Source organism: Schistocerca gregaria, chromosome 2, assembly GCF_023897955.1.
Source record: "Schistocerca gregaria isolate iqSchGreg1 chromosome 2, iqSchGreg1.2, whole genome shotgun sequence".
NCBI classification, from domain to species: Eukaryota; Metazoa; Arthropoda; class Insecta; order Orthoptera; family Acrididae; genus Schistocerca; species Schistocerca gregaria.
Genome location: NC_064921.1, coordinates 957,350,832 through 957,375,792, shown reverse-complemented (window position 1 = coordinate 957,375,792; position 24,961 = coordinate 957,350,832). Strand labels below are relative to the sequence as shown.

General features: G+C 42.8%; 1 protein-coding gene across 1 annotated transcript in view; it reads left to right on the top strand.

The window, feature by feature from the left end:
- LOC126336068 (trypsin-like) overlaps positions 1–24,961 on the top strand; it is an 86,664-nt gene that overhangs the window by 20,886 nt on the left and 40,817 nt on the right. The gene's annotated exons all lie outside the window — the stretch shown is intronic.

Sequence of the window (24,961 nt, the reverse complement as noted above, 5' to 3'; positions counted from 1 at the left end):
GTTCAACTGAGCTTATCGTGACCTAATAGTCATATAAATCATTCCCAAAACTTTAAGAGTCGTTTTATAAGAAAGAGTCGTGTAGTAACCTTCTACAGAGATGGGCAGATAAACGAAAAGAGCAAAATAAATCAAAACAATCATGGGGTTTCGAATGTTTGTTATCAAGTTAGGGGATGCAAGGGTGTTACATTAATTGTAGTACTACAGCTGGGTTTCACAATAAGTTTAATACATTTATTACACGATAAATATGTGTATGGCATTCTCAGAGGCTACAATCTGTTTAAATTCTCATTTTCTTATATTTCAGTCTTTTATCAGTTCTTAACGAAGTCAGGTGATGTTGAGGGAATTTGATTAGGAGATGAGACACTTAACGTAGTAGATGAGTTTTTGCTCTTTGGGGAGCTAAATAACTGATGATGGTCGAAGTAGAGACGATATAAAATGTAGACTGACTATGGCAAGGCAAGCGTTTCTGAGGAAGAGAAATTTGTTAACATCGAGTATGGATTTAAGTGTCAGGAAGTCATTTCTGAAAGTATTTGTGTGGAGCGTAGCCATGTATGGAAGTTAAATATTGTCGAAAAATAGTTTCGACAAGAAGAGAATAGAAGATTTCGGAATGTGGTGCTACACAAAAATGTTGAACATTAGATGGGTAGATCACGTAACTAATGAGGAGGTAATGAATGGATTTGGGGAGAAGAGGAAATTGTGGCAAAACCTGACTAAAAGAAGAGGTAGGTTGGTAAGACGCGTTCTGAGGCACAAAGGGATCATCAATTTAGTACTGGAGAGAATCGTGGGGAGTAAAAATCGTTGAGGTAGACACTAAGCAGATTCAGAAGGATGTTTGTTGCGGTAGTTACTCGCGGATGAGGAAGATAGATGTATAGAGTAGCACAGAGATCTGTATCAAACCAGTCTCTGGACTGACGATAACATCAACAATATGAATAACGGGTAACTAGGATACTGAAGCAAGCAAGTAGTGGAAGGCGACCCTAGACTTACAGGCTTGGCCTTAATACCTTTTTCAGGGTGGAGATATAAAACCCTCGTCGAGTGATGGGAATGGCTTACACAATGGAGCAGGGATCGGCATTACGTCATAAAACCAAGAAAAAAATGGATATGTTGTTCTTAACATATTATGAAAGTGGATGTCTATGTGTATGAATGTGTGTATGTTCCACATCTCCTGCTAAACTGTTGGATCGATGTCAATCAAATTTGCCACACATGGATGTTCGTATTTGACAGTGTTGGGGATGTCTATGTGTATGAATGTGTGTGTAATCCACATCTCCTGCTAAACTATTGGATCGATGTCAATCAAACTTGCCACACATGGATGTTCGTATTTGACAGTGTTGTGTAATAGAATTCTTGAATGCAGAATTTGAAACGTCCATTCGCATTCATGAGAGACTGAAAAATGTGTGTGGTAGTGCAACAGTGGAGATCAGCAATTTCAGACAGTGGGTTCGTCGCTGTAACGAAGCGGGTGAAGATAATCAAAAACACAGTCATTGGAATAGCATCACAGGAACTCATCGTAGCAGAGAACATCCTAACCATGCGTTAGGCAGGGAGAGTTATGGCTACAGGATTGTGTGAAGCAGAGGGTGTTATTATGATCTTTTTTGGTGGCATAGATGCACAGTAAATTCTATTCAGTACCCCAGTAGCCTCAAACAGCATAAAACATGTCTTCAGCGAGTTCTCCCAGCAAACGTTACTGCGGATGTTCTTCTTGTGCATTACAAAGCAACATCAGACACCAGTCGGCACATCACTGAAGACATTGATCGGACTGGTTGGGAAGACTTCCTCATTCCCCATACAGCCATAATTAGGCACCATCAGACTTCCATCTGTTGTGTACGTTAAGAGAAGATCATCGCGGGACGTGGCTTTCAGATCGAAGATGCTGAGCCCGTGAAAATATCCATGTGTCAATGGCTTCGGAAGCAGGACCCTGTGTTTTACCACTCTGGAATAGAAGCTGAATCAAAACTGCGGAAATGGAGATTATATTGCAAAGTCGTAAGTTAATCGTCAGTGTTGTGGTTTGGAATCTATATACTTGCATTTCAAATTCTTGATACATACTTTGTAGAATATTTTGATTCAAAATGCTGAAAAAATCCAAAGAGTTCACATGCATATAAGCTACTTTTAAATATTGCAAGCTACACACTTTACGTCACTTTTTGGATATATATGGCGCAAAAAAATACTTAGAGCATTCGGATGCTTTAGATCAGCCCATAAAATACTTTCAAAAAACAAAAATTCACACATTACGTTATTTCTGGATAAATACGTTTGAGAATAGAGGAAAAAAAATTCAGAGTAATCAGCTACTTTTGAGCATTATATATATATATATATGTGTGTGTGTGTGTGTGTGTGTGTGTGTGTGTGTGTGTGTGTGTGTATGTGTGTGTGTGTGCGTGTGTGCGCACATTTCATTTGAAGGTTATAGAAGCACATACAGGTTTGAACAAGTCAACATTTTTACTCTTCGTTTCAATACTACCTGCCCATGTCTCTCTGCTTTGTTTCTGAATAGCTTTTAGTGGCGTGTTGCAGAAATGGACAATCTTCTTGATTTATCATATGACAAATACATTTCCATCTAAAACTAGCTGACAAACACGGCATTGCCAGAGTGTTCATTTTGCCAATTTTCTATTAAAAACGAAAACAAAAACTGAGTTGTGTTTGCAGAGTAATAGAGAAAAAAAATTCATTACCACGTATTCGTGAAAACACCTCTGAAATTATGAAACAATAATACAAAGAATGAAGCATGCTATATAAATGTTTAAATACAGTATCCAAATTAAGAAACATAGTATGTAAAATATAAGTTGTCTGTAATGTTTATTTAACATATAACTAGATTACAAACAATATTTCTTGTCACAATTCCAGTTTTTGTACGCTGGACACAGCTGCTTCACGTGTCTACAACATGGTTTTGTAAACTTCACTAAGGCAACGCGTCTAGCTCTACAGAAGGCTATTCCTTTCGCGTTCAACCGTTTGAACTTAGCACTTGAAAGTTGTCAAAGTGCTGCCAGGTGTCACGGATTTCCTTAAGTTGACTCGGCTGTAGGAGTGTCTTATAGTAGAGAAAAAGGGTATCAAAATTACGTGCTTGATGTGGCATTTTTTCACGCATCTCAGCATTTATGAAATCAAATCTCGAACTGTGTGTCGCACAACGATATATTTGTATAGGCACATGCAACGGCATCTGTTGATACTCTCTGCGTTACGTGTTTCGAATAGAGCTAGCAGCAACCCCCATTGATTGTTGATGAATGCGAATGGACGTTTCAAATTCTGCATTCAAGAATTCTATTACATAACACTGTCAAATACGAACATCCATGTGGTCATTTTGCTAGGGACTGCAGTACTGGTACCTTTTGATGCAGGACAGCAGCTGCAGCTTTGCAGAATAACGCTGAATTAAATTTTTTCGCTTAAAAATACTTTGTTTAGGGATAAACAATAGTAGACATTAAAACGTATCTGACCCTCTTATTTACAGGATGCTAAATAGTATCTGAACGCTCTGAAAATCATTTTTTGCGCCACGTTTAACCAAAAAATGGCTCAAGGTGTGGAGCTTGCACGATTTTAAAGTACTTTACAGGTGCTCAGCAGTATCTGAAAGCTATGAATTTTTGCGCCGTATTGAAAAGCATTACGTAAATTTACATAAAATAGCTCCTGCGTTCGTGCGGATGGTTTACTTCTCAAATATAATCCTTTTATAATGACCGTAAAGCGTCACAATGCAGGCAGGAAGATACGAGCAAGGCAGAACTCGCTGGATGAGCTTTTTGCTTTTTCTGTCAAGTCTTGTGTTGTTGATATCCAATTAATTTGTCTCTTGGCTTGGCGTAATATTATATGGATACCTCACTGCATAACACGCATGAGTACTACTGCTGGCCTAATTTACTGCTTGAAGTGTTCTTGTCGCCAAGAGTAATCAATGAAATTACAAAGAAATCCAGGCCATTAGCTGCTTAGGGCGTTGGTAAATATCAACGGGGACAGTTGAAAATGTGTGCCCCGACCGGGACTCGAACCCGGGATCTCCTGCTTGCATGCCTGCCCCTTTTTTCTTTGTGATCTCATTTTGATCGTTCTATTTGTTTGGGGCAGATATCCCATGGCGCTTGTTGAAGTTCATCGTTGAGCGATTACCTCAATCCTTGTTTTATTACAGAGGGCATCTAACCTTCTGTTCGAACACGCTGAGCTACCGTGCCGACAATCCATCGAGGGCACAGAGGATAGTGCGACTGCAGGGACATACCTCTGGCACGCTCCCCGTGAGACCTATATTTCCAACTTACTGTCCACACAATACATTTACAGTGCCCCTAACCACTAAACTCATTACTCTCGGCAGTCAATCTACCGATTCCCGTAAGAGTGTAAGCAATGTGTGTACATCTGCACTGATGAAGATCATAGGCCGGTAAGCCTTATCTGTATGAAGATGGTATCTGTTCTTTCGGACATTCCTGCAAAGCGGTTCCCCACTGCCAGGCCAAATAGTTGTTGTTGTTCTTGCAAAATACAGAGTCTGCTTCAAAACAAGTACAACTGTAGAGTAGCCTTTCCCAATCATAATTCTTTAAAAAATAACATAATACACTACTGGCCATTAAAATTACTACACCAAGAAGAAATGCATATGATAAAATGGTATTCATTGGACAGATATATTATACAAGAACTGACATGTGATTACATTTTCGCGCAATTTGGGTGCATAGATCCCGAGAAATCACTACCCAGAACAACCACTTCTGGCCGTAATAACAGCCTTGATACGCCTGGGAATTGAGTCAAACTGAGCTTGGAAGGCTTGTACAGGTAAAGCTGAGCATGCAGCTTCAACACGATGCCACAGTTCATCAAGAGTAGTAAGTGGTGTATGGGGCGAGCCAGTTGCTCGGCCACCATTGACCAGACGTTTTCCGTTGGTGAGAGATCTAGAGAATGTGCTGGCCAGAGCAGGAGGCGCACATTTTCGGTATCCAGAAAGGCCCGTACAGGACCTGCAACATGCGGTCGTGCTGAAGTGTAGAGTTTCGCAGGGATCGAATAAAGTGTAGAGCCATGGGTCGTAACATATGTGAAATGTAACGTCCACTGTTCAAAGTGCCGTCAATGCGAACAAGAGGTGACAGAGACGTGTAACCAATAGCACCCCATACCATCACGCCGGGTGATACGCCAGTAGGGCGATGACGAATACACGCTTCCAATATGCGTTCACCGCGATGACGCCAAACACGGATGCGACCACCATTATGCTGTAAACAGAACCTGGATTCATCCGAAAAAATGACGCGTTGCCATTCGTTCATCCAGATTCGTCGTTGAGTACACCATCGCAGGCGCTCCTGTCTGTCATGCGGCGTGAAGGATAACCGCAGTCATGATCTCCGAGCTGATGGTCCATGCTGCTGCAAACGTCGTCGAACTGTTCGTGCAGATGGTGGTTGTCTTGCAAACGTCCTCATCTGTGGACTCAGGGATCGAGACGTGGCTGCACGATCCGTTACCTTGTGTGAATGCTCTGAAAAGTTAATCATTAGCAAATCACAGCATCTTCTACCCGTCGGTTAAATTTCGCGTCTTTAGCACGTCATCTTCGTGGTGTAGCAAGTTTAATGGCCAGTAGTGTAGTTTCCAATTTACTAACTTCAATTCTAGACAAGCGTTTGAATTGTTTTTTTAGAGTTTATTATTGTCAGACGGGTGTTTTTACAGCACCATACCTTCTCAAAAACATGTCCGACTCTGATTTCATACACCTAATATAAACGTGGGAAGTAAAAGAGGCTTTCTCCAAAACATTTGGAGTTAAAACCTGAGAACCTTTAATGTGGTCTGTATTTAATGCTGTTACATAAAAAATTACTGCAATATCACAGGGCTGAAAACATCATAAAACGAGAATTTTGTATCCACCATTGCCAGTTCTATTCCACAGTATGCTTCACTTCCAAACTATGAACAAATTTATGGGTATGGAATGAGTGCTGAGATGCGAGTATTTTACAGGAGAGTAACACTGTTTACTGTTATCGACAAGCGGACTTCGAGCTGTAAATTAGTCAAGTAATAGTGTCCATGCGTGTTTTGCAATGTATCATGCGTATCGTATTACGGCGAGAAGAGAGTTTAATGCACTGGATGTCAGAAAGACGAGACTTGTCGAAGTAATCAGAATGCTCATTCAGCAAGTTCAGTCTTGATGACGTCTTCATGCCTTTCATGGGAGACGTGAAATTGATTGTACAATAAATGAGGTGTATAAAATAATTAATTTTAGGGTCCATTGTACCTTAAACCACCTACGGTACAGAACTAGAATTTTCAACGTAAACGATTGCGGCTTTGTGAAAATTCGGTAAAATTATTTTCAATATGGTGAATAAAATCAGAGCATTTGAATACTTTTGAGCATACTGTAAATGTTTTGAAACAACGGCAGTTACACTCTTTACTTAATTTTTGTTCCACACTTTTGAATATGCGGCATAAACGTAATTCGTAGAGTTCAGAAACATTTTTCTATGTTGTAAAATGTTTTAACAAAATGCTAATTAAACCTCTCAAGTAGTGTTTGGATAAACCCTACTGAATATACTGTAAAAAAATCAAACCATTCACATACTTTTAAGCACTCTGTACAGAATTTTTAACTACTGTAAGTTACGATATTTACGTAATTATTTGCATGAATAATTTTGAATATGATAAAAAGAATTCATCCCTACCTGAAGAGGGTCCAGAGTGAGTAACTAAGAGACAAAGAAGGCGGTCAGATCTTATAACCAGGAAAGGAAAAGGTTATGATTAAAATATTCATACATTAGCAACCGAATCTTCAACATTGCCAAGAACAACCTTCACAAAATCTGATGGCAGCCAAAAAATCACTGTAGACAATTATAAGTAGAACACACGCATTTAAAGAGAAACATACATTGTTAGTAAATTACTAAGAATGTAGTGTCTCGAGAGAGGTGGTCAATTTTTCGTTTACGTAGAACTTAAATGGTTCAAATTCCTCTGAGCACTATGAGGCTTATCATCTGAGGTCATCAGTCCCCTAGAACTTAGAACTACTTAAACCTAAGAAACCTAAGCACATCACACACATCCATGCCCGAGACAGGATTCGAACCTGCGACCGTAGCGGTGACGCGGTTCCAGAGTGAAGCGCCTAGAACCGCTCGTCCACACCGGCCGGCTGCCTAGAACCTAAAGTTTTGGAGATAATCCAGAGATATTACAGTCGTTATTGCACTCACGAGTCTTCAGTCGAGGCTACAATGGAGCGGATGGATTTTGAAACGTCTTCTTACGATATAGCGATGTCAAAAGTGGTCTGTAAGACTCAGCAGGTAGCTGCAACACTCTGTCCGAAACAGCTACTCGCGCCGTGTTATGTTGGTGGCGCCTTGTCGCGTGCGTCATTTAGCGTCTCTGTCCAAGGCAAGGAAAAGCAGAACTCTAACGAGATTCTATAGGGCAAGTGCCTGTAGCGAAATGCACAACCCTTAATAGCTTCCGGGCAAGCCATTTCACTTCAGCCAGTGATGATATCCGAACTGGAGAGATGGGATGATACGGCAGCGTTCTTCAGTTTTATGTCCTTAGAGACCATTATTTTAAGCAGACTTCCGGCAAACAAATAGGTCTCCTGCCAGCTGCTAAAAACAGCAGTGGGCAAGGTCTACCAACTGGGACACAGAAAGCAGGTATTCCTTTCGTTCCTCCGAGATTTCTCATTCTGCGTATGAATAACCCTTGCCAAGGAAGGCGTTTTCTGTGTTAATCCGCCTCTTTAAAGGTCATGGGGTCGTCCAGAGTTTCAGCGGATTCTAATGGTGGGCGCCATTGTGGAACGTTGCTAAGTTTTTACATGGTCGGATCATACACAGATCAGATCCCGGTATACTGGCTTTGGTACGAGAGGAATCTGGCTACGATTATGATTTTTCTGACTCGGGTTATCTGTACGTAAGGTTATATAGCTATCGAAATAACGTTCTGAAAAAAATGTTGTGTCCAGGCAACATACGTGGTTTCCCTGTTCTTCTACTGATAACTGTCGTGACCGACCTCACGCGCTTGTAAAATTTCAACAGTCCCTTCAATGTTCTCTTATTTGAGGCACCAACGACATTTATCGCCGATATAGACATTAAAGCTACAGGTACAGCAGCTGGTGCCATTACAGCATAGAGTGCTGCAAACGTGGTCTACTAAACATAAAGGTTGAAGAAAGTCTCAGCCTACAGAAAAACAATAGGTAGATTTGCGAAAGGATTTGTAGAGGATTGATTAATGGTGCATGGACTGATTGCGGACCCTAAGCTATATTGCTTGTACGTAGAAGAAGAAAGCCACTACTGTACAACTACACAGCTGTCGAGAAATTGCTAGAAACAGTAGCTACAGTAAAATGTTTAACAGTAAGCATCCACCGCAACATTAAGTGGAATGCCCTCCCTAGGCCCGACATGACGCCTCCTTAGACGCTGCAAGGTAGGAGTAGGCAAAATGCAACAGAGAATAACAACATTAATGTGCTAATAGTAAACTGCAGGAGCGTCTATAGAAAGGTCCCAGAACTGCTCTCATTAATAAACGGTCACAACGCCCATATAGTACTAGGGACAGAAAGTTGTCTGAAAACAGACGTAAACAGTAATGAAATCCTAAACTCAGATTGGAATGTATACCGTAGAGACAGGCTGGACAGTGAAGGGGGAGGCGTGTTTATAGCGATAACAAGTGCAATAGTTTCGAAGGAAATTCACGGAGATCCAAAATGTGAAATGATTTGAGTGAAGGTCACGGTTAAAGCAGCCTCAGACATGGTAATTGGATGTCTCTATAGGCCCCCGGGCTCAGAAGCTGTTGTGGCTGAGCACCTGAAGGACAATTTCGAAAATATTTCAAGTAGATTTCCTCACCATGTTATAGTTCTGAGTGGAGATTTTAATTTGCCGGATATAGTCTGGGAGACTCAAACGTTCATAACGGGTGGCAGGGACAAAGAATCCAGTGAAAAAGTGCTTTATCTGAAAACTACCTTGAGCAGTTAAACAGAGAACCGACTCGTGGCGATAACATATTAGACCTTCTGGTGACAAACAGACCCGAACTATTTGAAACAGTTAATGCAGAACAGGGAACCAGCGGTCATAAAGCGGTTACTGCATCCATGATTTCAGCCGTAAATACAAATATTAAAAAAGGTAGGAAGATTTTTCTGTTTAGCAAAAGTGACAAAAAGCAGATTACAGAGTACCTGACGGCTCAACACAAAAGTTTTGTCTCAAGTACAGACAGTGTTGAGGATCAGTGGACAAAGTTCAAAACCATCGTACAATATGCGTTAGATGAGTATGTGCCAAGCAAGATCGTAAGAGATGGGAAAGAGCCACCGTGGTACAACAACCGAGTTAGAAAACTGCTCCGGAAGCAAAGGGAACTTCATAGCAAACATAAACATAGCCAAAGTCTTGCAGACAAAAAAAAATTACGGGAAGCGAAATGTAGTGTGAGGAGGGCTATGCAAGAGGCGTTCAATGAATTCGAAAGTAAAGTTCTATGTACTACCTTGGCAGAAAATCCTAAGAAATTTTGGTCCTATGTCAAAGCGGTAGGCGGATCAAAAAAAAATGTCCAGACACTCTGTGACCAAAATGGTACTGAAACAGAGGATGACAGACTAAAGGCCGAAATACTAAATGTCTTCTTCCAAAGCTGTTTCACATAGGAAGACTGCACTGCAGTTCCTTCTCTAGATTGGCGCACAGATGACAAAATGGTAGATATCGAAAAAGACGACAGAGGGATAGAGAAACAATTAAAAACGCACAAAAGAGGAAAGGCCGCTGGTCCTGATGGGATACCAGTTCGATTTTACACAGAGTACGCGAAGGAACTTGCCCCCCTTCTTGCACCGGTGTACCGTAGGTCTCTAGAAGAGCGAAGCGTTCCAAAGGATTGGAAAAGGGCACAGGTCATCCCCGTTTTCAAGAAGGGACGTCGAACAGATGTGCAGAACTATAGACCTATATTTCTAACGTCGATCAGTTGTAGAATTTTGGAACACCTATAATGTTCGAGTACAATGACTTTTCTGGAGACTAGAAATTTAGTCTGTAGGAATCAGCATGGGTTTCGAAAAAGACGGTCGTGCTAAACCCAGCTCGGGCTATTCGTCCACGAGACTCAGAGGGCCATAGACAAGGGTTCACAGGTAGATGCCGTGTTTCTTGACTTCCGCAAGGCGTTCGATACAGTTCCCCAAAGTCGTTTACTGAACAAAGTAAGAGCATATGGACTATCAGATCAACTGTGTGATTTGATTGAGGAGTTCCTAGATAACAGAACGCAGCATGTCATTCTCAATGGAGAGAAGTCTTCCGAAGTAAGAGTGATTTCAGGTGTGCCGCAGGGGAGTGTCATAGGACCGTTGCTATTCACAATATACATAAATGGCCTGGTGGATGACATCGGAAGTTCACTGAGGCTTTTACAGACGATGCTGTGGTGTATCTAGAGGTTGTAACAATGGAAAATTGTACTGAAATGCAGGAGGATCTGCAGCGAATTGACGCAAGGTGCAGGGAATGGCAATTGAATCTCAATGTAGACAAGTGTAATGTGATGCGAATACATAGAAAGATAGGTCCCTTATCATTTAGCTACAAAATAGCAGGTCAGCAACTGGAAGCAGTTAATTCCATAAATTATCTGGGAGTTCGCAGTAGGAGTGATTTAAAATGGAATGATCATATGAAGTTGATCGTCGGTAAAGCAGATGCCAGACTGAGATTCATTGGAAGAATCCTAAGAAAATGCAGTCCGAAAACAAAGGATGTAGGTTACAGTACGCTTGTTCGCCCACTGCTTGAATACTGCTCAGCAGTGTGGGATCCGTACCAGATAGGGTTGATAGAAGAGATAGAGAAAGTCCAACGGAGAGCAGCGCGCTTCGTTACAGGATCATGTAGTAATCGCGAAAGCGTTACGGAGATGATAGATAAACTCCAGTGGAAGACTGGACGCTCAGTAGCTCGGTACGGGCTTTTGTTAAAGTTTCGAGAATATACCTTCACCGAAGAGTCAAGCAGTATATTTCTCCCTCCTACGTACATCTCGCGAAGAGACCATGAGGATAAAATCAGAGAGATTAGAGCCCACACATAAGCATACCGACAATCCTTCTTTCCACGAACAATTTGAAACTGGAATAGAAGGGAGAACCGATAGAGGTACTCAGGGTACCCTCTGCCACTCACCGTCAGGAGTATGGATGTAGATGTAGATGACCACATAAACGAAATAGTATGAAAAGCAGATGTCAGGCTGAGATTTATAGGAAGGATCTTAAGGAAATGAAATTCATCCAGTAATGGAGTGCCTTACAAGGCGCTTGTTCGATCGATTATTGAGTATTGTTCATGAATCTGGGACTCATACCTAGTAGCACTAATAGAAGAAGCAGAGAAGATCCAAAGTACGAGCAATGTGTGTCATCACACGGTCGTTTAGCCTGCGAGAGAGCGTTTCAGAGATGTTCTACAAGCTCCAGCGGCACACGCCACAAGAGAGGCGTCGTGCCTCACGGAGTGGTTTACAATTGAAATTCCGAGGGAGTACGTTCAGGGTTCCACGGAGACTCATACAGCTTATTATTTCCTCCCACACACAGCACGTGAAAGGACTACAACAACAAAATTGGAGAAACTAGACGTTATATAGGACTTTACCGACAGTCGTTCTCCACGCCACTCGTGAATGGAACGGGGGCAGGGGATATTAAATAGTGGAACCAGAAGTACCCTCCACCACACACCGACAGGTGGTTTCCAGAATGCTCACGTAGATGTTGGTTTAGACGTGAATATAGCTGCCAGTTACGGTAAACATAATATTGCCTCGTAAGTAAACGCTTATCTACCTATGGGTCAAGAGAAGGAAACGTTAAGAAACTCTGTGGATCTAATACTCATGTAAAAGAATCTCTTGCTAAAGATGTTGCAAACAAGTTATTTTTAATTGTGATCTTCAGTCCGCAGGCTAGTTTGACCTACCTCTCCACGCAAGTCTGTCCTATTCTTCTTTGCATAACTACTGCGACCTACAACCATTTGAACCAGTTTTCTGAAATCAAGATGGGTTCTCCCTCGACAATCCTTTCCGCACACTCTTCCCTGTCCGAAATTCTCCCTGTTTCGATAGAGTACCACGATCTACCAATCCAATTTTCGACAACGTTCTTCATTTTTAAAATTTCTGTTCTCTTCTTATGTCAGCTGTTTCTGATCGAATATTCTCTTTCTTACAAAAGTGGAATCGGGATAAATACTTACAGGAAAAGACTGCTTAACACTCATAGTCGATGATAACAAATTTGCTTTTTTTTTCGAAAACGATTTTCTTGCTTGCGCTACTGTGCATTTTATATCCGATTTAGCTCGGGCATGGTCAGTTATTTTGTTTCCCAAATAGCAGACCATTCTCCTTCCCTCATTGTCCCATTTCCTGACTTTATTCCATTACCTATCTTCACGTTTTGTTTATGTTCATGTGCTGGCCGCTGTGCCCAAGCGGTTGTAGGCGCCTAAGTATGGAACCGCGCTACTGCTACGGTCGCAGGTTCGAATCCTGCCACGGGAATGGATGTGTGTGATATCCTTAGATTACTTAGGTTTATGTAGTTCTAAGTCTACGGGACTGATGACCTCAGATGATAAGTCACATAGTGCTTAGAGCCATTTGAACCATTTTTTGATGGTCATCTGCTAGATACTGTGCTGCTCTTTGGCTCACGAGGTAACAAAACTGTTAAGTCTTAATCTCTACCACTCTGGGTCTTGTGATGAAGGGGCTCCCATTAACTTAGCGTTCACAAAACTGCTACGTCTAAACAAACCCTCATAAGTTGCTAAAATGTAAACTGATTGTGACAGTGGCAGCAACAATTAAGTTAACATGTCTAGTGTATTGGCTACAGTAATAAATGACATGAAATCGGTTAAATGAAAAACCGTGAGCCATATATCTGTTTATTTATCAAATGATATAGTGTTAAGGTCACCACAGGCATCATATACATTTGAAAGTAAACCGATCTTAATCGCGTTAACACCAGGAAATGTACACTGAAGCGCCAAAGAACCTGGTACTGCAGCTACAACGTCAGGTTGTCAACATTGAAGCGAGTTTGATCGTGGCGTTATAGTCTGCGCACGAGCGATGGGACACAACAACTCCATGGGAGCGATGAACTGGGGATTTCCCAGTACGACTATTTCACGCGTGTACCGTGAATATCTGAATTCCAGTAAAACATCAAATCTCCGACATCACTGCGGCCGGAAAAAGATCCTCCAAGAACAAGACCAACAATGAGTTAAGAGAACCGTTCAACGTGACTGAAGTGCAACCTTTCCGCGAATTGCTGTAGATTTCAGTGTTGGGCCGTCAGCAAGTGTTACCGTGCGAACGATTCAACTACATTTCATCGATATGGGTTCTGGGAGCCGAAAAACCACTCGTGTCCCCTTGATGACTGCAAGACAGAAAGCTTTACGCATCGCCTGCACCCGTCAACACTCACATTGGACTGTTGATGGCTGGAAACATATTGCCTAGTCGGAAGAGTCTCGTTTCAAATTGCATCGAGCGGATGGACGTGTACAGGTATGGAGACAACCTCATGAATCCATGGACCATGCATGTCAGCAGGGGACTGCTCAAACTGGTGGATGTTCTGTAACGGTGTCAAGTGTGGGCAGATGGAATGATGTGGGACCCCTGATACGTCTAGATACGACTCTTGCAGGTGACACGTGCGTAAGCATCCTGTCTGCTCACCTGCATCCGTTCATATCCACTACGCATTCTGACGGATGTGGGCAATTCCAGCAGGACAATGTGACACCTCACACGTCCAGAATTGCTACAGAGTGGCTTCTGAGCTTACACACTTCCGCTGGTAGCCAAATCCTCCAGACATGAACAGTATTGGACATATCAGGAATGCCTTGCAATCTGCTGTTCAGAAGAGATCTCAACCCTCTAGTACTCTTGCGGATTTATGGACAGCCGTGCAAATTCATGATATCAATTCCCTCCAGAACTACTTCAGACATAAATTGAGTCCATCCACGTCGTGTTTCGCCACTTCTGCGTGCTCGCGTGGGCCATACACGATATTAGGTAGGTGCACCAGTTTCTTTGGCTTTTCAGTACACAAACTTAATAACGAAGAGAAACAAACGCAAAATGACACCGATTCACAACTTGTTTAGGAGAGACTGTGTTTGTGTTATGAAGGTAACCAAGTGTAGTTACGGGTATTCTGTCACCTCGGCTCATGTTCTCACTAATTTAATAATTCAGCAAATGAGTGACAAATTAGCTCTGAAAGGTTTAGAAGGGAAAGATTCAAGATTAGCAACATTTGCATAAGCTCGGTTCCCCAGTTTATCCACATTTCTGTTCATTTATCCCAGCTTTCTCCGATATAAATCCCTTCCTCATTCTTCGAATCTGAACTCATTGCTTTGACCTGCGCTGTTCTTTCTGTGGCCCGCTTGTTGATTACGGTAACAGCAGACGCAGTGGGTCTGCAATTCTCTTCCTCGCCTTCTGCCCCAGCAGCTGGGGCAAATATGATGCTACCATGGTCTGTCTCCGTCATCCATCGGTCGCCCACCCAAGTCGGCGATACCACCAATGCAAGCGACAAATGTTTGGATCTAATCGTGACAACGTACAGCATACTGAAAACTTTCTAAAATCCAACACACAAGCAGTTACTCATAGAAATTTGAACAACGAACAGCTGTCGAGGTCCGAACACTGAGTTAGTCTTTTGACAAGCCCTACCTCCAAACAGAGAGTACTTAAAGACTATGGCTCTCCACCTAACCGCAAAGCAGTGCGTCCTTGCTTTACTTCCTTCCACTCGCTGGCCAGACGCAAGACACATCTCCCATTCAAAATACTTTGCAATAAAGTTCAATCTCCCATTACTATGCCAAACAGTAAGGAGTCAATCAGATACGCTCTGGCCCAAGGCAGAAAGCATGCTCCTCCAGTGGCACTCTACCACAAGAACATAACAAAATACTCATCTGATCTCAGGAGATCAGAGAAGACCCTATCACGTCCGAGAGCATGCTTCACAGCTGTCAAAGATTTCGCGCACCACCTGCCTGAGGCGTTCTTGTTCGGCATCGCCGGTTGATTAGTTCTTTTTGTTTTTGCGACTTTTCGCGAAAGTGAGTGTGAAAATATCCTTCAGAACAGAGGCATATCTCGAGTAGCACTATTCTAGTGCTTAACTAGTCTCACGTGCTTACAGAATACCTTCTTCGTCTGTGTTCTCTATTCGTTAATCCATGGCCGCCCTAGGCACGTGCGCCGGCCGCGGTGGTCTCGCGGTTCTAGGCGCGCAGTCCGGAACCGCGACTGCTACTGTCGCAGGTTCGAATCCTGCCTCGGGCATGGATGTGTGTGATGTCCTGAGGTTAGATAGGTTTAATTAGTTCTAAGTTATAGGCGACTGATGACCTGAGAAGCTCAGAGCCATTTGAACCATTTTTTTGAACCTTAGGCACGTGCAAATGGTGCAACTGGGCAGGGCCCCAATATTCCAGGCGCCCTACTGAATTTTGTTATTAGAGATAAATTGAAAAAAAGTAAGATATTTCTGAAACTACTTTTAATGTAATATAATGCAACTCTGTACGTACTGTGACGCAGCTGTGGCCACTGAAGTACGCCTCAGATAATTATACCTGCATCGAAATCGAGGGAACCATGGGCTATGACCCTGACTATTTATCGTCAACGCATGACTATTGCTCACGCATAAATTACGAGGTACGCGATTCATTATTTCTGAGCGCGTCTCCGCACCCTTTCTGTTCATTATCGTGTTTCCCACAGATATGATTAGTTCACTGTCGGCAGTTTAAACGTACGATACTTTTCCAGTTCAGGCCGTTTCACGTGTTATGTGTGCAATTTGTGTGCTCAAAAGGTGAAGAAAAAGCTACAGAACTGACAAAAAGGCACTATCGAAAAATTTCTTCGACAACAACTTCAGATAGACTAAAGTGTGCTGTAAGGACGATGGCATTTACAGTAGACTCTCATCATGTGGTGCTTTAGATACAAGTGAACATGAAGCATTGGAGTGCGGAATTCCTGTTATTCCACGTTCACGTAGGCCTAGTAATAACAATCCTGAAGTAGTAACAAATTCGGACACAGGAATTTGGCCGAATACCTTAACATCCCCCGCGGCAAATGAAGCTGTACAGAAAGGTCCCACTAACCCTGTAAATTTTGAGTATCCCTTAAATGTCAACAGAAGAAAATTTTCCACTCATTTTTACTTAAGAACTTCACCAAATGCAAAAAGAAGGTATATTTAATGGTTTGTGTATTCGAAATATAAAGACAGTGTTTTCTGTTTTTGTTGTAAAGTTTTATCATATCCTTCGAACAAGCTGTCAAGTGACAGACGCTGTGATTGAGTTCATTTCGGAAATCGGCTGCAGGAGCATTAACAATCATTTAACCACATAAAATCTGCTACAAATGGATACTGATTTCACCCACAAACCTCCTTGCTGAATCAGCAGGAATTGTGCAGTCACATTCCAGAAAACGTCAGTTTGCCATCCATCGTGAGAAAACAGATAAACCTAAGCAAACTGGGAGACTTATTACTTTTACGAGAAACAAGAAAACACCCGTTGATACTTGCCAAGGTTTATCACGTTCAGGTTGTTTCCCAGCTGCAAGCCTCTAGAGAAACATAGGAGACCTTCTGCGTTGGAAAGAAGACAAAATCATAGAGCAAAATGCGTCAACATTTATTTGTACTACTGAGAGGGGAATTCCCATTAACGCTTACTGTAGCCCATGTCCAAAAAACCACAGTAGGCCCACCACACATCTACTATCTTGTAGACTGTCATCGGGACCGTGTGTGTTTTTTTTATTTCATCCCGAACGCTTTGGCTAGTGTCAATTATGATACTTCTAATTCTTCTGTAGAAGCCCATAACCCACTGCATGCTATTCGATGAAAATCAAATGAGGAGGTATTGAATAAAATTCGGGAGAAGAGAAATTTGTGGCACAACTTTACTAGAAGAAAGGATCGGTTGTTAACACATATTCTGAGGCATCAAGGTGTCATCAATTTAGTACTGGAGGGCAGCGTGGAGGGTAAAAATCGTAGAGGGAGACCAGGAGATGAATACACTAACAGATTCAGAAGGATGTAGGTTGCAGTAGGTACTGGGAGATGAAGAAGCTTGCACAGGATAGAGTAGCATGGAGAGCAGCATCAAACCAGTCTCTGGACTGAAACCCACAACAACAACATGGACTCTTCCACAATGAACATTTCTACAGTCGTTTCTCGACTGACAGAATGTCTCCACATTCATTCTGCTACACATGGCAAACTTCTGGTAAAAATCTTTGCTCCTCTCTTCAATAATACCGCTTTAGATTGGTTTATGTTGCGTCAACTGTCCTAGCAAAGAACAGTGACACTGTAAAAATGGAAGTTCGAGATATGACCACCCCTTGCCTATATAATACCTTGATTTCTGCTGGGAACACTTTCGACCAGACTTTTCAATGTCTCTCTGAAGATGACAATCAGTTGTTTAATCACTAGCCAAAACTGTGAGTGTCAGACTCTCAGGTCCGGCATGAAGTCAGCATTCTAACTCACTCCAGAAAGTCTTCCATCGCGTTCAGGTCGACACTCGAGGCAGGCCAATCAACTTCAGGAATATTATTGTCCTCACACTATTGTTTCACAGGTCCTTCTTTGTGACAGGATGTATTGTCAAGTTGATAAAAACGTTTAATTTCTCCAAACTGCTGCTTTACTGTACGTAATACACAATACCACAAAATGTCTTCATATCCTTCTGCATTTACTGTCTTCTTACGTAAAGTAACGGGACCAAGCCCTGACCACAAGAAACATGACCATTCCGTAACACCATCATCTCTGTACTTCACTGATGGCAGGTAGCGTACACCACTCTAAAGCACTCATTTCTAATCGTCCAGTGTTCAGTGCTATCACTCTATATACCATTTCAGTCATTGCTCATCAGGTATGTATCGAAAATTGCACTCCACTTTCATTTACAGTCGCTTCTGCGGTGTGCTGAAACATAAAGGAAATAATAACTATGCCTTGTGTCATTCAACTACTATGTGATAGAAATGGTAGAGCCCATCTGTACTGACCAACCAGAACTTTATGACCATTTACCTAATCACTGATATGTCTATCTTTGACACGGAAAACAATGGCGACGCGCTGTAGCACAGAAGCAATGCGGTCTTGGTAGGTCGCTGGAGGGAAATGGAACCACATCTGCACGCACAAGTCACTTAATTCTCGTAAATTCTGGGCAGTGACGATGACGTCTGACGGCACGTTCAATCACACCCCAGATGTGTTCGATCGAATTCAGATCTGACGAGTTGGGGGGCCATTACATCGATTGGAAGTCGCCACTGTGTTCCTCGAACCACTCCATCACACCCCTGGCTCTGAGACAAGGCGCATTATGTTGTTGAAAAATGTCATTGGCGTCGGGCAATATGATCGTCATGAACGGATATGCGCGGGCTGCAACCAGTGTATGATCCTCCTTGGCCATCATGGTGCCTGGCGCCAGCTCCACTGAATCCATGGATACCAACGTAATTGTTTCCTGAAGCGTAATGGAGTCACTGCCAGTACAGGTGTCAAGAATCTGTTCCCCTGGAAGACGACTGATTCACACCCTCCCAGCAGCATGATGAACAAGGTACCTGGATTCATCAGATCATGCAACGCTGTGCCACTGTTCATTGGCGATCGTCATGTGCCCATTACAGGTGTATCTGCTGATGCAGTGTTCACATTGGCACATGCGTGGGTTGTCCGCTGCGGAGTTCTGTTTTACCACTCTGCCCAGCCTACGACGTCCGACGTCTGTAATGAGAGGTGACCACCTAGCTCCGCGACGTTTGGACGTGGTTTCACCATGGTTTCGCCACTTGTTGAAGACACTCACCAAAGCAAGTCGTGCAGTTTCTGAAACCCTCATGTCGAGCCTCGTGGCCATCACTATCTGCCCTCCGTCAAACTCAGATAGATCGCGCGTTTTCCCCGTTCTGTACAAGGACAGCATGCTCACTGATACTGCATGCACCGTGTATATGACTGACTAGTAGTCATTTCTCTCTAGATGACTTTGCTATCACGTGAACGGATTTATATCGATAGTATGTCGATGGTCATAATTTTCTGGCTGATCAGTGCAGCTGCTGTGTAATCAACATTACCAGAAGTTAAATGCGATCTCTTACTTGTTCAGGGCCGAAAGAACAACTGACAAAGGTCGCTCACACTATCTATCTTAAATACAGAAGACCACTGTGCGCTCATCATTGTAAATGACAGGGTGGGCAACATCACAATCCGAAACATGCCAGCAGCTTAACGTTTTTCTTTTTTGATACGTGGTACAATATATTTATGGAGTCATTGTATCTCTGGATTTCATGTTGTTTGTGTGATGAATGTCGATATGTTTATCCGGTTTCCTGTGATTATACACACACCAAAACAACTTTTCCAATGGTCCAAATGGCTCTGAGCACTATACCACTTAACTTCTGAGGTCATCAGCCCCCTAGAACTTAGAACTACTTAAACCTAACTAACCTAAGGACATCACACACATCCATGTCCAAGGCAGGAATCGAACCTGCGACCGTAGCTGTCGCGCGGTTCCATACTGTAGCGCCTAGAACCGCTCGACCACCACGGCCGGCAAAGTTTTCCTTCACCCCGGTTCCCTGAACTCCTGAAGACAGACGTTGACTGTGGATATTGTATCACAGACACAGTCCATTTGACTGTTCAGAGATTTCACTAAACCCGCTCAAAGATCTAAACAACCATGCATGAGCAGCGCCTATTATACGGAGGGGGTCCGACAGCCGATCAGTTCCACTCATTCCACAAGGAAGGAGGTACACGGCTCGTGTTGTCTGTAGTTCAACCATGCCTACACGGTCAATACCGCTGTTCGATCGCGTCTGAATTGCTACTTTGTGCCAGGAATGGCTCTCAAGAAGGGAAGTGTCCAGGCGTCTCGGAGAGAACCAAAGCGGTGTTGTTCGGACATGAATGAGATAGAGAGAGACAGTAACTGTCGATGACGTGCCTAGCTCAGAACGCCCAAGAGCTACTACTGTAGTGGCTGACCGCTACCTACGGATGATGGCTCGGAGGAACCGTGACAGCAAAGCCATCATGTTCAATAATCCTTCTTGTGCAGCCACAGGACGTCATGTTACGACTCAAACTGTGGGCAACAGGCTGCATGATGCCCAGATTCACTCCCGACGTCCATGGTGAGGTTCATCTTTGCAACCAGGACACCATGCAGCGCGGTGCAGATGGGCCTAACATCATGCCGAATGGACCGCTCAGGATTGGCATCACGTTCTCTTCACCGATGAGTGTCGCACATGCCTTCATTCAGACAATCGTTGGAGCGTGTTTGGTGGCAACACGGTCAGGCTGAACGCCTTAGACACACTGACCAGAGGGTGCAGCAATGTGGAGGTTCCCTGTTGTTTTGGGGTAGCATTATGTGGGGCCGACATACGCCACTGGTGGTCATGGAAGGCGCCGTTACGGCTGTACTATACGTGAATGCCGTCCTCCGACAGATAGTATAACCATATCGGCAGCATACTGGCGAGGCATTCGTCTTCATGGACTACAATTCGCGCCCTCATCGTGCACATCTTGTTGATGACTTCCTTCAGGATAGCGACATCGCTCGACTAGAGTAGCCAGCATGTTCTCCAGACATGAACCGTATCCCCATGCCTGGGATAGACTGAAAAGGGCTGTCTATGGTCGGCGTGACTTACCAACTACTCTGAGGGATCCACGCCGAATCGTCGTTGAGGAGTGGGACAATCTGGACGAACAGTGCCTTGATGAACTTGTGGATAGTAGGCCACGACGAGTAGAGACATGCATCAATGCAAAAAGACGTGCCACTGGATATTAGAGGTACTAGCGCGTACAGTAATGTGGACCACCACCTCTGAAGATCTCGCTGTATGGTGGTACAACATGCAATGTGTGGTTTTTTTATCAGCAATGAAAAGGGCGAAAATGATGTTTATGTTGATCTCTATTCCCATTTTCTGTACAGGTTCCGGAACTCTCGGAACCGGGGTGATGCAAAACTTTTTTTTTATCAATAGTGATATTCACTTAATTTTCCACCACTTCAAGCGATGAACGATGCTTCCCGACCCTTCTCTCCAGTAAACACTATTTCCTTATTTTGTTAATTGTGGCCCACCGCTCTTGAAGCCAGTAAGAAAACTAATTGTTCCACAAATTTATTCGTGACGAAATGTGCTGTAGCTTTTGTTGGAGACCATCTGTAAGTCCGAATGTCGTCCTCCTCCCTCCCTACTCCTCCTCCTCCCCCACTTCCACCTCCTCTCCTTCTGCTTCATCTTCTTCTCCATTCTAGTCTCCATCTTCCAAATCATAACTATCCTCTTGTTGTTCTTCTTCCTCTTCTTCTTCCTCTTCCTCTTCTTTTTCTTCTTCTTCTTCTTCATATTCATCTTCATCTTCTTCTCCACCTTCTCGCTTCCTAAATACATGATAGTTATAATTAAACTTTCGTTACTTGATCTAGTGTAGACGAAAACCTCTTCATCGCAACGGTATCCAACTTTCAATGAGATTAAGAAACTGTCAGAATTGCACAGTGGTGTGTTTTTATTTAAATAGCAACCGGTTTCGGATCTTAGTCTATTATCAAGTCATCAACGTAAAGGCTATCATAATGTGTGTACGCTGGCCACATTGCTTGTGTGAGTGGCTAAGTGCAACGTACTATTTGTATGTGACAGTCCTGTGATCCATGTAGCAAGACAAATACGCTGCACATGGCATGGAACTGTTTTAATAATCTTCCCATTTTCAAAGGTATTTTTTGTCCATAATGTAAGGTTTCCACCTGTAGTTCGTTACAGTTCTGTTGGGTAAGTGCTACTACTAGCTCCGTGTCCGCACATATTGCATTACCAACCAGTCTTGCGAGACATTTTTTCTGACCTCATAAAATTCCACATCTGCTTCGTTATGAATTGGCTAATGGATTTCCCTCATTCTATAAGCTCTCTTGCGTCGTCGTCTCTGAGCGTTGTTTAGCGGTGACTTGTTTGGGTGTCCTGGCCTAAAACCATTGTCAATCCCGTTAGGCTTTTCCCCTGCGGATTTGCATATTGTCATCTGCTGTTGTAGTAAAATAGTTCCTGATTGTTTTCTGTGTGGATATTAGTTTTTGAATATCCTGCCATCGTCTTACTGCGTATTGGTTTGTGATTACAAGTCACCTACTACTATATTTTGAACCTGTTAGTTTTCTGCGGTGGGCACAAGATAGTGCTCTTATCAATAGTACTCAGGCCCTCTCTCAACAATTTCGCACAACTGCCAACAAAATTTTTACGTTATCAAATGGCTGTTAGCACTATGGGACTTAACATCTATGGTCATCAGTCCCCTAGAACTTTAGATGTACTTAAACCTAACTAACCTAAGGACATCACACAACACCCAGTCATCACGAGGCAGAGAAAATCCCTGACCCCGCCGGGAATCGAACCCGGGAACCCGGGCGTGGGAAGCGAGAACGCTACCGCTCGACCACGAGCTGCAGACTTTTACGTTATCGTTTAGGACCATTTCCTGATCTGCATCATCAACTTCCCTTGGATGATGTGTACGATATCTGCTTGTAGCAATTCTTCATCCCAATAATTGGTGTTGTTTACTTCCTTTTTCAACGTACGGTCTCAACTTACCATTTTGCATATAGTATTATTTGGGATTTAAAATTACTTCTAGTGGCTGCTCCTGATTTCCTTGTGATAAATATCTTGCCAATAAAGCTTTTCCAAATTCTTTGTAAGGGCAGTAATTGTCAGCTGCTTCAGTAGTCCACGGTGCTACGTCTCCTTGCTTATCTACATCTACACCTACATCTATTCTTTGAAAACTAATGTGAAGGACAGTCAAGAAGTTCCCACTATGAGATTTTCACTCTGCAGTGGAGTGGGCGCTGATATGAAACTTAATGGCAGATCAAAACTGTGTGCCCGACAGAGACTCGAAATCGGGACCTTTGCCTTTCGCGGGCAAGTGCTCTATCAACTGAGCTACCCAAGCACGACTCACGCCCTATCCTCACAGCTTCACTTCTGCCAGTACCTCGTCTCCTACCTTCCAAACTTAACAGAAGCTCTCCTGCGGACCTTGCAGAACTAGCACTCCTGAAAGAAAGGGTATTGTGGAGAAATGGCTTTGCCACAGCCTGGGGGATGTTTCCAGAATGAGATTTTCACTCTGCAGTGGAGAGTGCGCTGATTAAAACTGTGTGCCAGACCGAATCAGCATCCCTCTATAACGAGTGAGATGTTCAGCTCATAAAGAGGAAGAGGTGCTAGTATTGTGCTACACATAGCTTGGGGTAAGTGTTCCAGGAAAAGGAAAAAGAAGGAAAAAAACATAGAGTGAAGGTGTTATGTGGAATGTTGGATGTTTTATAACCGTTATTATTATTTGTTTACATAGCGCTTTTTACTAACAAACCCCTTCTTTGTTTCATCTAAGCAGTCCTTCAATGTATAAAATGTATTGCATAAGAGGTACTATTTATCTGCCTTTTTAAAAAGTGTGTTTTTCCAATTTGTTTTATCTCTTTCGGTAATTTATTGTACAGTTCCATTCCTTGTTTGCAAATGCTGTTTTGAGTTTCATTTCTTCTTGGCAAATTTGAGTTGAGTCTAGCTCTTGTTCCATGGTCTTGGACAGGACTGTTTGTGATAACCAATGTTATTTTTTATGTGAACAACTGACTGGCAAATGTATTCACACGGAGCAGTAAATATTCACAGTTTTTTGTACAGATCTTTACAATGAGCTCGATTTCCATTTTTGGTTATGATCCTTACTCTTGCTCATAGCTCTTAAGGGATGCATAATAGCGCCCCTATTTACTAGACCACTTCTGAAAGTTGCCTATTCTACAGTCTTAGTAACTACGGTACCGCTACATGTATTCCACTGTCAGAGGTGTCAGAACGGATTTCGCTTGTAACTTTCGAGTCGTTCGCTCCAGGTGCCTAACCCTTACCTCACATCGTCACATTCACCCTTCTACATCATCCTAGAAAGTTTGTAACATCGTCATGGAATGATCCTGTATATACACACATTAACAGGCGCCAGCAACTGTAAACGAATTACATAGTAGGTACTAGTATGTTACTAGGTTACGTTTTATCCTGTTATTCTCTTGTTTTTAAGGTCAGAAAAAGGTTTTGGAGCACTCGTTTGATAGGTGAAGTTATCGTCTGGTGTTACATTTGATTTCCAATTTTGCTGTTCCATGTATATCGTCTTGGAAACGTGAAGATTTGGTCTCCATACTTAAGATGGGCAATTTTCGACCTTTTTCTTTATCCACATTTATTACGACACTTCACTTGCACTTTTCACTCTGTGTTGAACTGGTTTGTCTACAGTGCGTATTGTTACCAACTGTCACTGTATGTTTATCTTTCGCTTCTTGTTTGTGCTCTGTATGTGTGGTTTGATATTTGTTCATGTTTTTATGTGAATGTTTTTGTCTCACAACGAAACCCATGAGGGTAAGATTTGCAAAGGGCCAATGGTGATTATGGCATTCGGCGTCACACATAATGCACACTTTGAATCAAC